General features: G+C 47.4%; 1 protein-coding gene across 4 annotated transcripts in view; it reads right to left on the bottom strand.

Moving 5' to 3' along the window:
* Nucleotides 1–17,422, bottom strand: part of Nrg (Neuroglian) — a 175,029-nt gene that overhangs the window by 73,516 nt on the left and 84,091 nt on the right. For all 4 annotated transcript variants that reach the window (XM_069336502.1, XM_069336501.1, XM_069336503.1 and 1 more), the window contains one exon: nucleotides 2,373–2,430. The gene's annotated coding sequence lies outside the window, so the exon portion shown is untranslated. The remainder of the gene's footprint in view (nucleotides 1–2,372; nucleotides 2,431–17,422) is intronic.

Genomic DNA, 17,422 nt, shown 5'->3' with positions numbered 1-17,422 from the left:
GCGTCCTCTCTAATCCTTTATTTTTGCGCTATTGCTCACACAATGAGGATTCTTGAGGTTATCTTGAGATGATTTCGGGGCTTTAGTGTCCCCGCGGCCCGGTCCTCGACCAGGCCTCCACCCCCAGGAAGCAGCCCGTGACAGCTGACTAACACCCAGGTACCTATTTTACTGCTAGGTAACAGGGACATAGGGTGAAAGAAACTGCCCATTATTTCTCGCCGGCGCCTGGGAACGAACCCAGGACCACAGGATCACAAGTCCCGCGTGCTGTCCGCTCGGCCGCCCGGCTCCCTAAGGATGGGTGCACAGCACGTCAGCCGCCTCCGGCTCCCACAACCCACTATCAGGGGCCAGATTCACGAAAGCACTTACGAACCTGTACATCTTTTCTCAATCTTTGGCGGCTTTGTTTCCAATTATCAAACAGTTAATGAGCTTCGAAGCACCAGGAGGCTGTTTATAACAATAACAACAGTTGAATGGCAAGTTTTCATGCTCGTAAACTGTTTAATAAATGTAACCAAAGCCATCAAAGATTGAGGAAAGATGTACACGTTCGTAAGTGCTTGAGCAAGTGCTTTTGTGAATCTGGCCCCTGATGTCTAGCCGATGCTGAAGTTTGCCGTCATGCTCACGAAATGCTAGGTAGCCCCCACACCGCTATTCCTACACACTTTATATGCCGTTTACCTTCTATGAGATCCTATTGCGTCTTGTATCCTTTAAGCCAATCCAGTTTTAGTGTATTGGTTCATTTATTCTTTATACATGAAGAATCTATCAATGTCGAAAGTTATTTTATTCTTTGGTGACCATTAGATTGAAATTCGGTCTTCTAAAAAGGTATTCTTTATGTCGAATTCATCAAATACCACCTACCAGCCTACCTACCTTGTGCAGCTTCTGGGAATCGACAGCCCAGCGGCCCGGTCTCCGATTAGGCTGTCTGGTCGGACACGGTCTGGTCAACCAGGCTTTTGGACGCGGTTGCTCACAGCCTGCTGTATGAATCACAGCCTGGTTGATCAGATATTCTTTGGAGGTACTTGTCGAGTTCTCTCTTGAACACTGAGAGGCCGGCCAGTTAAGCCCCTTTGTGTAGCGGGAGTGTTGAAAAGTCTTGGACACTATGTTGCCACTTCTCCCTCAGAGTAACTGTTGTACCTCTGCTTTCCAACTTCTTGGAAAGTTACTATTTCGCACATCCTGTCATGCCTCCTGGTCTCACGTGGTGTTATCTCTGTGCTCACATTTGGAACCAGTCCCTCTAATATCTTCCACGTGTAGATTATTATGCATCTCTCTCTCTCTCGCCTGCGCTCTCCAGTCTCGAGTATACAGATTTAGAACTTTTAATCGGTCCCAATAATTAAGATGACTTGCAATCACAAAGTCCATGTGTACATCATCTGTATTATATATCATGCACCTGTGGTTGAGTAACTGTGAAAGGCAGCATCTACCGCTCACAATCCATGTCCAGCTAATTATTACCACCGCTAAAAATGTGTAAATCTTTATTCTCTAAAGAACAGGAGATAAATAATTATTTACACTGAAAATACTAATGAGATTGTGGTTCAGTAGTTAGTTAAGGCAGAATTTTCCCCGAATACAAAACTTGCTAAACGTCTCCAAAGGATATCTGATCAACCGGGCTGTGATTCATACGTTAGACAGTGCGCAGCTGCGTATAACAGCACGTATAACGTATTGCTGCGTATTAAGCACGTATAACAGCCAGGTTGACCAGGCTGTTAGACGTGCTTAACCTACAACCAACAAGGAGATCTGTCAGAGACAGGGCAGCAGGGACATTGATAAGTGGCAATCTCGGTGGTGATCCCGGGGTGAGGCAAGTGTTTATGTAGCAAGTTACTTTTGTCAGAACTAAGTCTATCGTTCATGTTATGTCCGGATCTTTAACATGTCAACATGCTTAACCCCTTTGTACATTTTCAAGATTTCACTAATTTTTTTCCTCATCCTTTGTGAATGAACCTTCTCCTGCAAGAGGTGGTCCAATGGTGGTGAAGTTTCTTTATTTGGTTTATGGAAAAAGTCGAAATGTTCCCATCTTGTGTTGGTTCTGAGGACCAACGTCCCCGCGGACGATTCAGCGGGCTGTGATTCACTGTGTACAGCAGCATCCAACAGCCTGTGGGACGTTAATCTTCGGAACCAACTATGTGAACAAGATTGGGCTGGAACTCTTTACCCTCTCTCGGCTCTTCCCTTCAACCTACCCATGTAGAGTTGAGGTAGAGTTGATAGCTGTGTCCACAGATCAACCACCACCGTATCATGCAAGGTTGGTGGCCCTGTTGGTAGCTCTCAGCTCTCCCTCCTCCCTATAGCCCTGTACTCACCTCCACAGATGAACCTCTCAACACGCCAGGCCTCCAGTCAGCGCGTGATCTCCTTGATCTGTGGAGCACAAGAAGCTCAGTTAATGGGGGGTGTATAATGGGGTGGTGGGTGGGAGAAGCAGTCATGCTAAACACAAGGGGCACGGTAAACAGTATGGTGCAGTATGGAGTCCTTTGCGGAATTATGGGGTACTCTCCGCAGTGAATTATTGGGCAAAGAGTCCGAAGGGTCAATTCCATAGCCGATCACATCTCTCAACCCGACCATTTCAGATTTACATGAAATTTTGTGTAAACATGTTAGTATGTTTATGCATACATATGCAACAATTTTTGCCCTCAGTGATGCACTATATTTATACATCAGTGTTGGCAATGTGAAAAAAATAATCCAACACTTGTGTTGGATTTCGACAGTTTGAAAGTTGCGTCGAACACTGGTTAACCGGACGACCTAGCAAGAGGCCTGGTCAGAGAGCGGGCCGTGAGATGGATGATCCTGGGAATGGTGGCAAGGTAAGACACCAGAGACAACACCCCGTGGCCGGCCCATCATATCTCCTCCATCACTAACCAGGTTAAGAGGTTATCTTGAGATAATTTCGGGGTTTTAGTGTCCCCGCGGCCCGGTCCTCGACCAGGCCTCCACCCCCAGGAAGCAGCCCGTGCCAGCTGACTAACACCCAGCAGGAATCATTCAGAATATTGTACACCACATATGTAAGACCAATCCTGGAGTATGCGGCCCCAGCATGGAGCCCGTACCTTGTCAAGCACAAGACGAAGCTGGAAAAAGTCCAAAGGTATGCCACTAGACTAGTCCCAGAACTAAGAGGCATGAGTTACGAGGAAAAGCTGCGGGAAATGCACCTTACGACACTGGAAGACAGAAGAGTAAGGGGAGACATGATCACAACCTACAAAATCCTCAGAGGAATCGACCGGGTAAACAAGGATAAACTATTCAACACTGGTGGGACGCGAACAAGGGGACACAGGTGGAAACTGAGTACCCATATGAGCCACAGAGACGTTAGAAGGAACTTTTTCAGTGTCAGAGTAGTTAACAGATGGAATGCACTAGGCAGTGATGTGGTGGAGGCTGACTCCATACACAGTTTTAAATGTAGATATGATAGAGCCCAGTAGGCTCAGGAATCTGTACACCAGTTGATTGACAGTTGAGAGGCGGGACCAAAGAGCCAATGCTCAACCCCCGCAAGCACAAATAGGTGAGTACCCAGGTACCTATTTTACTGCTAGGTAACAGGAGCATAGGGTGAAAGAAACTCTGCCCATTGTTTCTCGCCAGCGCCTGAGATCGAACCCAGGACCACAGGATCACAAGTCCAGCGTGCTGTCCGCTCGACCGACCGGCATTCCCAGACCTTTCTCCTCATAATTACCTTTCAATACAATAAGTTTGAAAATATTTAATTTCCTGGAGCATTCTTTCACGCTATGGAACAAGTATTTTACAAGTGCAAAAAAACTGAAATGCTGCTGTTGCTTGGAGACAAATCAGGTGGCGGATGTCAACCCTGGGACGGAAATCTGTGGAAAAAGCATTATCTTTAACACCGATAATGGGGGTTACCAGAACACGTGCCAGAGATGGATAGGCACACACACAGGATAGGGAAATGGGACAGGAGTCATTGCTGTAAACAACCGATAGCTGGAAAGGCGGGATCCAAGAGTCAATGCTCGATCCTGCAAGCACAAATAGGCGAGTACAAATAGGTGAGTACATAGTTCCTCGCGGCCGAGCTGACAGCGTTCGGGAGTCTCTAGTCCAAAGGGTCCAGGTTAGATTCTCGGTCGAGGCGGAAACAAATGGGCAGTTTCTTTCACCTAATGCTCCTATTCACCTAGCAGTAACTAGGTCCCTAGGAGTTGGCTGCTACGAGCTGCATCCTGGAGACGGATATTTGGGCACGTGGCGAGAGATAAAACAGTTTAAATAGAAGATATGCTAGGAGGAAAACTGTGCGATTCAGTACATCACACAACTGACAAATGTGCGGGTCCAAGAGGTGACACCTCCATATTGCTCCCACACACACACACACACACACACACACACACACACACCCACACACACACACCCACCACACACACACACACACACACCACACACACACCACACACACACACACCACACACACACACACCACACACCACACACACCACACACCACACACACACACACCACACACACACACACCACACACACACACACCACACACACACACACCACACACACACACACCACACACACACACACCACACACACACACACCACACACACACACACCACACACACACACACCACACACACACACACCACACACACACACCACACACACACACACACACACAGGCGGGACCCAAGAGTCAATGCTCGATCCTGCGGACACAAATAGGTAAGTACACACACATATACATCTTGAGGTTAGCTCGAGATGATTTCGGGGCTTAGCGTCCCCACGGCCCGGTCCTCGACCAGGCCTCCTTTTTGTTACACACCCCCAGGAAGCAGCCCGTAGCAGCTGTAACTCCCAGGTACCCATTTACTGCTAGGTGAACGGGGGTGAAGTTAACTCTGCACATTTGTATCCCCCTCCGCCGGGGATCAAACCCCTAACCTTAGGACTACGAATCCAGAGCCCCGTCCACTCAGCCGTCAGGCACCCTTACACACAAAAGGTACACGCAAAAACTGGAAAGGGAGGGAGGGAGGGAGGGAGGAAGAAGAGTGTAAGATAGACATACAAGAGGGAAGGGAGAAGAGAATGGGGAGGGGGAGCAAGATAACGGGAAGGGGGGAAAGAGAAAGAGAGGGGAGAGAAAAGGTGCAAATAGTTGAAGAGGACAACAAACTTGCACAAAAACAAGTGAGGGAAGCAAATGAGGAATTAACAGAAGGTGTGCAGAGACCAAGCAACACTAGAGTGCACACACACACATACACAGCCCCGCTCCTGTGCCAGGTAAGTCCACTACGGGCTCACCATAGCCCGCGCTACTTGCCCCGCTCCTGTGCCAGGTAAGTCCACTACGGGCTCACCGTAGCCCGCGCTACTTGCCCCGCTCCTGTGCCAGGTAAGTCCACTACGGGCTCACCATAACCCTACTTGCAACTTGTGTTCTGAGTAGCTGAATCTATAACAACAACAACAACTAGAGTGCAGTACCTGATGACTACAAGGACGACGGTGACAATGACCTCCAGGGGTTTACCTGCTTGCTTGATACCTGCTTGATGGGGGTCTGGGAATTCTTCTACTCCCCAGAGGGAGATTAAAGGTAGCCCCTGTGGGCTACACACACACACAACCACCATCACACACACAAGTGAATATTGAAGGGTGCGGAGATGGCAGGGAGAGAAGGAAAAAGGATAAGAAACGAGGGGGTCAATAACACTGCGATAAACGGCACCTGGGAGATAATACGATAATGACCATCTGTGAGAAGGAAGAGGTTCACAGAGCGAGGTGAATTATCCCTTAATGGCGGACGTCAGGAGTGGCAGGTGGTGGGAGGGAAGGAAATGGGAAGGGAGAAGGGGCTAGAAAGCTGGGAGGGGGAAGAAGGGTATGGAAGGTGGGAGAATGTTAGGCAAGAAAAGTGGGAAGGAAAGTGGAAGGCATCAGGGGAAAAGATGAAAGGGAGGTAGATAGCCTACCTCTCTTTTACCTACCAGCCTAAATCAAGGCAAGGTAGCCTTCCCTTCATCTCAGCAGACCGTCCTCCCCGCCACGACTCTACACCAGTTGATAGACAGGCGTCCCCCATGCCAACCTGTCCTCTTACAAAGAACGTCGCTTTTCGCTCGTTGGCGTTACATAAGGCCAAAAATTGTCGTACTAGAAAATGGAAGCGGCAGGCGAAAGTGACGTACTGTCCCGTTTTCTGTTTTAGGTCCTCTGGTAGGTTAGGATAAGGGGGCACTTTAAATTTATATTTTCTTGACGTTGAGAAACCTTAAAGGACGGGCTGCTCATGCAGTATTTATTGATCTATAATCCGCTTTTATCACAGCTAACACAGAACTGCTCTCAGAACAACTAGCCTCTTGTAGAGTTAAGGGAAGACTCTTGACATGGCTCAAGTGATACCACAGTAACAGTAAAAAGTTGTTTTGACATATCCATACATTAAAACATTGATTGTAACCATGATGCTTCAGCCTACAGTTTAGACCTATTGTCTTATGTATGACCCTCTGTCCTGTGTGACAGTGAATACCAACATTATCCTCACTTTAATAAGACTATCAAAATCCTCAGATTAGGCAAAATTGTAGTTAATTTTGTCAATAAAGATGTTAATAATAAATAAAAGTCCTTTTCATGCATAAATTAATAAGCAATACGTCCAAATGTAAAATTCTACTCTATTCTCGTGATACCAAAACCGTTGAACGCGCTCTCATTTGGATCTATATGCAAAAAAGTCCACAAACCTTCTACCCACACAATTGAACAAATGATCAAGCTTTCAAAGCCAACAATCAAAACACTGGTATCAATGACAAATATTTCAGACAATTTTACAAAATATAAGTTGGATATGAAGTTAATTACCAAGTCTTGCATTTAATTATGTTTATCACTAATCCTTCGAACTAAACAAAACACAAAAGCCATAAGGTTGACGTATAAATACGCCCATACAAACACCAACGAAATAAACTAACTATAAACTAAACTATAAACTAAATAAGTTATAAACTAAACAATAAATAAATTATAAAGAAAACAGAAACGATCAGACGAACAAACCGAGATAATGAATACGAACTATGAGATTAAAGTGCAGCCATAGCAACAGTGAGGCGTGTTCAACAGTCTGGTTGACCAGACCACCAACCGAGAAGCCTGGTCGGAGACCGGGCCGCGGGGCTCTTGATCCCCCGGACGCTACACACGGTAGACACAGTAGACAGGCCAGACAGATAAACAATATAAGAAAAACTGAAAACAGGTTGAAGGATTACGGTGAAGAGGCGCCCAAGAGGTCTTGTCGAGTGGGGGGCGTGAGAGAGCGGAGGCGTGAGAGGGGGGGCGTGAGAGGGGGGGGGGCGTGAGAGGGAGGGGGGCGTGAGAGGGGGGGGCGTGAGAGGGGGGGGGGGCGTGAGAGGGGGGGGGCGTGAGAGGGGGGGGGCGTGAGAGGGAGAGGGCGTGAGAGGGGGGGGGCGTGAGAGAGAGAGGGGGGAGCGTGAGAGAGAGGTGGGGGGCGTAAGAGTTAGCAATATGAAAGATAAAAGGTTTAGGTGGTTAAGAGTTCACCTGATGAAATATTTCAATGTCAAAAGTTCTGCCAGATAAAAAGTTTAATTATATTTTGAGTCGAGCGCCGAGGGTGGTCGTTTCAATGGCCTTAATTTAAGGCTTTCGTCAAGATAACATTGAACACTTAAGGAAAAGAATTTAAAAGTTTATAGAAATGAAAGATCTGGGTGGGCGTGTAGTTTTTTATAGTATATGGTTAGGAAAGAGAAGGTTTATGGCTCGCAGGTTATAAGGATGGGGGCTTTAAAGGTACAAAAGTTTTAAAATATATGCCTTATAGGAGAGACATTTTAATAGCCAGCTCCCACCACCTTACCTGGGAGGGGGGGGCAATACGGTAGGGGTTTAAGAGATATTCAACATTAACAGTCAGGGATGGTTGGTTGGGTGTAGGGGGGTGTGTGTGTGTGTGTGTGTGTGTGTGTGTGTGTGTGTGTGTGTGTGTGTGTGTGTGTGTGTGTGTGTGTGTGTGTGTGTGTGTGTGTGTGTGTGTGTGTGTGTGTGTGTGTGTGTGTGTGTGTGTGTGTGTGTGTGTGTGTGTGTGTGTGTGTGTGTGTGTGTGTGTGTGTGTGTGTGTGTGTGTGTGTGTGTGTGTGTGTGTGTGTGTGTGTGTGTGTGTGTGTGTGTGTGTGTGTGTGTGTGTGTGTGTGTGTGTGTGTGTGTGTGTGTGTGTGTGTGTGTGTGTGTGTGTGTGTGTGTGTGTGTGTGTGTGGGGGGGGGGGGGGGGGGGGGGGGGGGGATGCGCAATACATCACTGGCACCACACTCTTTACGACATCCCCTTTTTCTGCCCTATACAGCCACTGTGCAAACACCCTATACTCTCCGTCATGACCTACTGCCATAAAGTCTTCCCCCAAGCCTTCCCTACTCTCTGGTCTACCTACCTACCTTGTGAAGCTTCCTGGGGATCAACGGCCCCGCGGCCCGGTCTCCGACCAGGGGCCAGATTCACGAAAGCACTTACGCAAGCACTTACGAACCTGTACATCTTTTCTCAATCTTTGGCAGCTTTGTTTACAATTATTACACAGTTAACGAGCTCTGAAGCACCAGGAGGCTGTTTAGAACAATAACAACAGTTGATTGGCAAGTTTTCATGCTTGTAAACTGTTTAATAAATGTAACCAAAGCCGTTAAAGATTGAGGAGAGATGTACACGTTCGTAAGTGCTTGTGTAACTCTCTCGTGAATCTGGGTCCAGGCCTCCTTGATTGGTCGTCTGGTCAACCACAAACAAAATCTCCGTCTCTACCAAACACCACCCTATTATTAATTTAATTAATTAAGGCAGTAGATGGTGTTCATATGTAAACACACTGTTCACCGGCTTCTATTTACTGTGTCCTCGTATTCTCTAGTGTCATCAACGGTTGCATCCTGTCATGCCTTCTGGTCTCGTGTGATGTTATTTCTGTGTGCAGGTTTGGGACCAGCCCCTCTAATATTTTCCACGTGTAGATTATTATGTATCTCTCCCGCCTGCGCTCAAGATAATACAGATTTAGGCTCTTTAGTCGGTCCCAGTAGTTTAGATGTTTTACTGAGTGGATTCTAGCAGTAAAGGATCTCTGCACGCTCTCCAGGTCAGCAATTTCTCCGGCTTTGAAAGGGGCTGTCATTGTGCAGCAGTATTCCACTCTAGAGAGCAATAGCGTCCTCACCCATTTACACAACCTGTAGGTTACCTGTAGCATGATTCAAGTTATTCTAAAGTATAAGAACTTTGAAAAGTAGCATCATTGTAGAGGCATTAGTTGAAGGTTTTTCATAATATCCGCTAGGCCTATATTTTTCATGGGTGATGCTAAATTTGATTATAATCAATAAACGTTAGGTCGTCCAACATTATAACTCCAAGAGTCTTTACATGTCATTTTCCTCCTTCGGAGATCTGATTACCTCCTCCCAAGTTCTTTATTTTATCCATATCGAGGTACTTGGAATTTATCAATATCAAATAATGTATTCGTTGCCGAGTGGACGACTTTGTTGATGTCCATTTGAAGGCTTTCAGCGTCATCTACATTGGTCATTTTTATGCTGATTTTGTTAGTGTGCAAATGGTGACATGAAGCTGTGGTTACCTTGAGGTGCTTCCGGGGCTTAGTGTCCCCGCGGCCCGGTCGTCGACCAGGCCTCCTGGTTGCTGGACTTATCAACCAGGCTGTTGGACGCGGCTGCTCGCAGCCTGACGTATGAGTCACATTGTGAGTTGTATTGTAGTTTTAATTATTCCATGTTGAGAATAATGCCAAAGGCATTTCAGGACATTAGCAGGGAGCCGGTCGGCCGAGCGGACAGCACGCTGGACTTGTGATCCTGTGGTCCCGGGTTCGATCCCGGGCGCCGGCGAGAAAAAATGGGCAGAGTTTCTTTCACCCTATGCCCCTGTTACCTAGCAGTAAAATAGGTACCTGGGTGTTAGTCGGCTGTCACGGGCTGCTTCCTAGGGGGTGGAGGCCTGGTCGAGGACCGGGCCGCGGGGACACTAAAGCCCCGAAATTTTCTCAAGATAACCTCAAGACACAGTCCTTACACCACTGCTTTTCCTTATCAGATATAGACAAAAAATATTAGTCACAGCTTCGTGTCATCCTTTACAGATACAAAAATCAGCATGAAAATTACTTATATGAAAGATCTTGAAAAACTACAAGCTGATATTAAGTCTTGGCTTCAGCAACAGAAAACAACATGATGTTTAACGAGAAGATCAGTAGGAGCCGTTAGATTATTATTAACGTCTTTATTGACAAAAATTAATTACAATTTTACCTGATCTCAGTAATTCAATTAGGTGTTATTAGGGTGAGGATAATGCTCATTTTCCCCGTCACACATGACAGGATCAGACACAAAACAAAAGGTTTAAGGAGGATTATAAGCAGGTCTAAGCCTGTGAATTTATTCGGCCACGGCCCGAATTTACACAATAAAATAACATATCTGAGCGAAACATACGGAAAGAAATGTAGAATAGAACCAGTGAGGAGCGGAGGTGCCACGAGCACAAAAAGCATTATGAACATCAGAGCTCCACGGCTGATCAATACTCTCCCAGCAACCATTAAAAATGTTGCCAGAACAAAGATGGACTTCAGGACGAAATTAGATATGATAAATAGATACGTTTTGCAAGAAGTGCCGGATCAACCGGGTTGTGGTGGATAAGTGAGCCTGTGGGCCGTTCCAAGTAACAAAAAGCCTGTTGGACCAAGTTATCATAACCAAAAAGGATGGAAGGTAAGCAAGCTCTCACAAGTCAAGTCTGGCTTAGAAATTGCTGACCTAGAGAGCGTGCAAAGATTCTTTACCACTAGAATCCACTAAGTCATCTTAATTACTGGGACCAATTAGGTTCTAAATCTGTATTCTCTAGAGCACAGGCGAGAGATGCATAATCTACACGTGGAAAATATTAGAGGGAGTGGTTCCAAACCTGAACACGGAGGCGTCATGAGATCAGAAGGCATGGCAGGATGTGCAAAACAGCCCTGTTGAAAATGCTGGAGGAGAACAGTCAACATCAAGGGCCCAAGACTTTTCAACTCTCTCCCGCTAGACATAAGGAGCATAACTGCCCGGCCTCTCACAGTGTTCGAGAGACATGTGTTTGTGTTCGACAAACACCTCCAAAGAATAGCTAATCAACCAGACTGTGACTCGTACGTCAGACTGCAAGCAGCCGCGTTCAACGGCCTGGTTGACCAGACGATCAGCCAGGAGGCCTGGTCGGAGACCGGGCCGCGTCTAAGGCAGCTTGGAGTGGCCCCGCAGACTTACATATTCACTACAACCCAGTTGGTCTCAACCAATTACTCTGATCTCTACCTGGTGGTGAAAGAAGACCTGGTTGATGGGGTTCTGGGAGTTCTTCTACTCCCCACGCCCGGCCCAAGGCCAGGCTTGACTTGTGAGAGTTTGGTCCACCAGGCTGTTGCTTGGAGCGGCCCGCAGGCCCACATACCCACCACAGCCCAGTTGGTCCGACACTCCTTTGAGGAAAGAATCTAGTTTCCTCTTAAGATGTCCACGGTTGTTCCGGCAATATTTCTTATACTCGCTGGGAGGATGTTGAACAACCGCGGACCTCTGATGTTTATACAGTGTTGTCTGATTGTGCCTATGGCACCTCTGCTCTTCACTGGCCAGACACGACCTATATCTGGAAATATTTAAAGACCTTGTGATGCTGCTCTAAGCAGTTTGCGTGGTTGATAAGCCACGAACGGCTTGCACGCCTGTCGTAGCCCAGCTGCACACAGTCATAGTCCAACATTAAAGTAATCTCAGACACCCCCTCCACCACTTTCCTTAGCCACCACTACCCATCACCACCACTCCATCCCACCCCACTACCACACCCATTACCACACTGATAGCTACACCTAACTATACGTCCACGACTCCCCGGCCACAACGATGAGTGACGTGGCTGCTGCTCCCACCACCCACAGAACGTCACCCTACATTACCACATGGGCCATAACGCTACAGATGGTCCCCTTACCCGCACACTTTCCCACAGTCCATGTGGGTGGGCACACCATACACACGAACAATGAGCCCTGACTGCTCCCGGTGAGGGGCGACGGCTTGCCAGACTAGGCCACAGGATATATGGGAACAGACCTTTCTGTGACACCGACAGTTGTGGAGGGGGGGGGGGGGATGTGCAACCGAAAGGGAAGAGGTGCAACCGAGAGGGGAAAGAGGGAGGGGTTTGCGGACAAAGGGGGGGGAAGGGCAGCGTTCCCGGGCACTTGACAAAAACAAAATAAGGTGACGATGGGATTCAGACCTCAGACCTGGCACTGGTGTCATTGGTTATTAAGGGCCATGTTTCCCCACACTACGATCTGTCAATCATTTTACAATACAATCTGTCAATCATTTTACATTTCTGTTCTACAATACAAGTACCCCGGCTTAAAACAACTCAAAACATGGGTCCCATGGCTTTTCAACATGCTTTATTTACATATAGGAAATAACATAATTTACATTATCCGTCTTCAAGAAGGCACGGGTGTTCCTCATTAGCAAAGGCTGTGGTGACTAGCACGAAATGCTAGCGTATCTGCAAACACCAACAGCCTGGCTGATTGTGATGCAGCCCCCCCCCTACCAGGACTGGTCATGATCTAGGCCGCGGGGTCACTGATCGCTGGAGTCACCCACGTTACAATCATACACACACACACACACACACACACACACACACACACACACACACACACACACACTAGGGGACACAGGTGGAAACTGAGTGCCCAAATGAGCCACAGAGATATTAGAAAGAACTTTTTTAGTGTCAGAGTGGTTGACAAATGGAATGCATTAGGAAGTGATGTGGTGGAGGCTGACTCCATACACAGTTTCAAGTGTAGATATGATAGAGCCCAATAGGCTCAGGAACCTGTACACCTGTTGATTGACGGTTGAGAGGCGGGACCAAAGAGCCAGAGCTCAACCCCCACAAACACAACTAGATGAGTACACACACACGAATACACATTGTGCAAAACGCAGAACTAGAATTCTAAAAGGTAAAATAAAACTGAAAACGGCCAAGTACCTAACATCAGAGGACCGAGACTGTTCAACGCGCTTCCAATACACACAAGGGGAATAACTGGCCGGGATACCTGCCCAACCAGGCTGTGATACATCAGGCTACGAGCAGCTGCGTCCAACAACCTGGTTGACCAGTCCAGCAACCAGGAGGCCTGGTCGAGGACGCTAAGCCCCGAAATCATTGCAAGGTACGAGGCAGCCTCTTTTAGACCTAAATATGCAATCCCAAGGCCTAACTACCTCACTTTAATTTCATATACGTGAGATGAGTTATATCTAGAAAAGTCTCTCTCTATGTGCGCGTGCGTGCGCGTGCGTGCGTGTGCGTGCGTGCGTGCGTGCGTGCGTGTGGGGGGGGGGGTTGAAGGAAGGCGATTAGCAGTAACCTCGCTACACTTTTCAAGATGACACGGGAGCACTCTCATAGGACGGTAAAAGTCTGCGACATTTTCCCCATTTCGTGCGGGTGTTTGAATACGAGTGCGGGCGCGCGAGAATGTTGACAGATAGGGTGCGATAGGGGATGGTGATGGATAGGGGGGAAAGAGAGGGGAGAGACGAGCACTTTACCGCTAAAAGAGAGTAAAGAACACGGAGAGGTAAAGGAGAAGTGTTTAGGAAACATTGTAGCACACTGGCTACAGTGCCAGGTCAAGCCCGCGTGGCGCCAGGGGGCACGCCGCCCCCCTGCTATTGGCTCCCAGCCCAACCCACAATAATAAGTGGCCGTGGACAGAGCTAGACCACGAGGCGCCGCCACCACAATTTCACAGCCCTTGTCCTCACCAGGATTTACAGACTGACCAACTTGGCGCCACGACCCACTAACATCCCCCCCCCTTTCTGCGACTATGTCCAGGGTTGCACATATGCACTGAGATATAGCTAATGCAAACCTAAAACATGTACTCAAGTCACATACCACTTAGAAAGAGAGAGATACAAATTTAACTGAGAACGGGGCTACGAGATGGGGCTATACAGTATTTCAAAGCTAGTTAGCTTCTGACACTAACCATGTATCCTGTCATACTCTAGGCCAGCTGAGTATATGACAATGTAACTCAGTGAAGGGTACAAAATGGTCAGTTTTATAGAAAACAAACTCCAGCAATGATATTAAATCAAAGTGAGAGAGGGGGGGGGGAGTACAGACCACACCCATAGAGTAATGATGAGCGGCAGAGCTCCAAGGGAAAAATATCAGACCCTCTTAAAACAGCAATCTACAAATTTTGAGCACCTCCCTCAAGGTGCTGGACCAACCAGACTGTAGTGGATATGAGGGGCCTGCAGGCCGCTCCAAGCAACAGCCTGTTGGACCAAGCTCTTAAGTCGAGCCTGGCCTCAGGCCGGGCTCGGGGAGTAGAACTGAAACCCTCTCCAGGTATGCAGGCGATGGGTCACAATAACGTAGCTAAAGTATGTTGACCAGACCACACACTAGAAGGTGAAGGGACGACGACGACGACGTTTCGATCCGTCCTGGACCATTCTCAAGTTGATTGAGAATGGTCCAGGACGGACCGAAACGTCGTTGTCCCTTCACCTTCTAGTGTGTGGTGTGGCCAACCTCTCCAGGTATGCTCCAGACTGAGTGAAGGTGGTGGTAAGAGTGGGGGGTGGTTGGGATGGTGACGAGACTGAGGGTGGTGGACCTTGCTTCCTGTTCATGGAGGATACTGCCAACCAAGATGGCCCACCTGTTTATCTACTCGCATGTCTAACACCAATACATATATTAGACACCATCGAGAGCAAACGTCACTCACCCCTACCTGGGAACTCCCGAAGGACTAACAAGGTATCCCTCACCGCGACTCTCCCCAGCGCCATCTGCAGTAATGGACGGCGGAACCATACGCCAGCACTCCCAAGTCACGTGATACCAGTATGGATCACCAGAATGTGCACTCCACCCTCTCTCTGCTGATTGATGATTCCTGGTGGGCTACCACAGCCACGCCCCCATACGATGAGGGGAGGGAGGCGAGCGAGAGAGAGCCAGGGGAGTCGACAAGGGAGAGGAATAGGGGATCTGTAGAGTAAACACACACACACACACGTACGTGGAAACTGAGTGCCCAAATGAGCCACAGAGATATTAGAAAGAACTTTTTTTAGTGTCAGAGTGGTTGACAAATGGAATGCATTAAGAAGTGATGTGGTGGAGGCTGACTCCATACACAGTTTCAAGTGTAGATATGATAGAGCCCAAAAGGCTCAGGAATCTGTACACCTGTTGATTGACGGTTGAGACGGGACCAAAGAGCCAGAGCTAAACCCCCGCAAGCACAACTAGGTGAGTACACAGGGTCGAGAGGTAGAAAGGTGGAGGGCCTAAACAAAATCTACCCCTTCCACTTCCATCGACCTTAAGGGAGCTCTAAGCCTAACAGCAGCATTTAGGCCTACCTGGCTAATATAACAGACGCAATAAAGGCCAATAAAATGAGCATAGGCCTACGGCTGGCACATGAGGGTGCAGGAGACACCTGTCACTCTCATTCCCAACACACTTTAACACCCCAGTCCTATCAGGCTTGGTCAGGTCTGGTCAATCACACTGTTACACGCCGCTGCACGAAAGAATAAGTTCACTTGTAAAAACTGAAGGGTTGACTTTTACCCCTTATATTTAGAGGGAAGGGGTTTGAAGTCTTTGAATTCTCTGAAATGTGCCCACTGCACCCATACTTTTACCTGGAACGGGTTCCGGGAGTTCTACTTCCTGAGCCGGGCCTGGGGGGGGGGGGGGGGGGGGGGCGGGAGACAGGCTCGACCTATGATAACGTGGTCCAACAGGCTGTTATTTGGAGCGGCCCGCAGGCCCACATGTCCACTACAACCCGGCATTTTGGCTATATGTAACGTTAAATGGTTTAATGTGGCGTCCTGGCGTTTGCCACTTCCCGTAGGAGAGGGGGGGGGGAATAATACGTGGACACCAGGGGCCAGATTCACGAAAGCACTTATGCAGGACCTCTTTCCTCAATCTTTGACGGCCTTGGTTACATATATTAAACAGTTTACAAGCATGAAAACTTCCAATTCAACTGTTGTTATTGTTATAAACAGCCTCCTGGTGCTTCGGAGCTCATTAACTGTTTAATAATTGGAAACAAAGCCGCCAAAGATTGAGAAAAGATGTACAGGTTCGTAAGTGCTTGCGTAACTGCTTTCGTGAATGTGGTCCCTGGCGCGTACAGTGGGTTGCCAGATCCAAATTGCTAAAAGTAGCGAGCTGACGGTCAAAAAGTAGCGAATTTGCAAGTAGAGTAGCCCAATTTTTTGTCTAGTCAAATCGAATCAAATCAAATGTTTATTCAGATAAAAGTGCATACATACAAGATGAGTTACAAACAATGTTAGATTTCTAGATAGCGACAGTACATACAGACAGACGACATTGAAATTTAGTAAGTTTATCTTCCTTCTTTGATAGAACAGACTTGATGCTCATCTGCTGATGACTTACCTCCGATATATTTTGTCTGTGTTTTAATGTTTCACTGTGTTTGTTTAATCCACTTCTATGAGCTCTTATCTCAATTCTACAAACTTTACAATATGCCTTATTTCCATCTTCTTTCACTTCAGCCAATCACTTTTCAAACACGGGATCCTTAAGCCAGGATCTGAAACGCTTCCTGGTATTTAGACCACTTCCCCATTTTACACTTCTTTATCTTAATTTAACACTTAAGCAAATTCTAAAAATAACAGCGGTAACTTCTTTTCTATATGCGGTAACTTGTGTCGAACTATCCTTCTGGAGGTCAGAGCCACACTAACAATGCAAGCACAGATGAAGCTGCCAAGTTTACTGTATGCTAATCCGCTCTAACGACAGTCATTTGATTCTTGGAAACACCTAAAGAGACACCTAATATTTACAGTAGGCAACAGTGGGAGGTCACTTAACATAGACAGTTCCCGGGATGAAGTATTAATGGCAATTAAGGTTGGGAAATCTACAGCCCCTGGGGAGGATTGTCTTGCCTTGCGGTTACTTTTTCTTTGGCAAGTTCCTAGGATCAACGTCCCCAGGGGTCGGTCTCTGACCTGGCCTCCTGCGGTAAGTGGTCTATTCAATCAAGCTGTTGGACGCGGCTGTGATTTGTACATGACATTATAAAAAGCATAAAAATCATCATTAAGTTTCTTAAC

Source organism: Procambarus clarkii, chromosome 36 (genome assembly GCF_040958095.1).
Source record: "Procambarus clarkii isolate CNS0578487 chromosome 36, FALCON_Pclarkii_2.0, whole genome shotgun sequence".
Classification (NCBI taxonomy): domain Eukaryota; kingdom Metazoa; phylum Arthropoda; class Malacostraca; order Decapoda; family Cambaridae; genus Procambarus; species Procambarus clarkii.
This window is presented reverse-complemented; position numbering and strand designations above follow the sequence as displayed.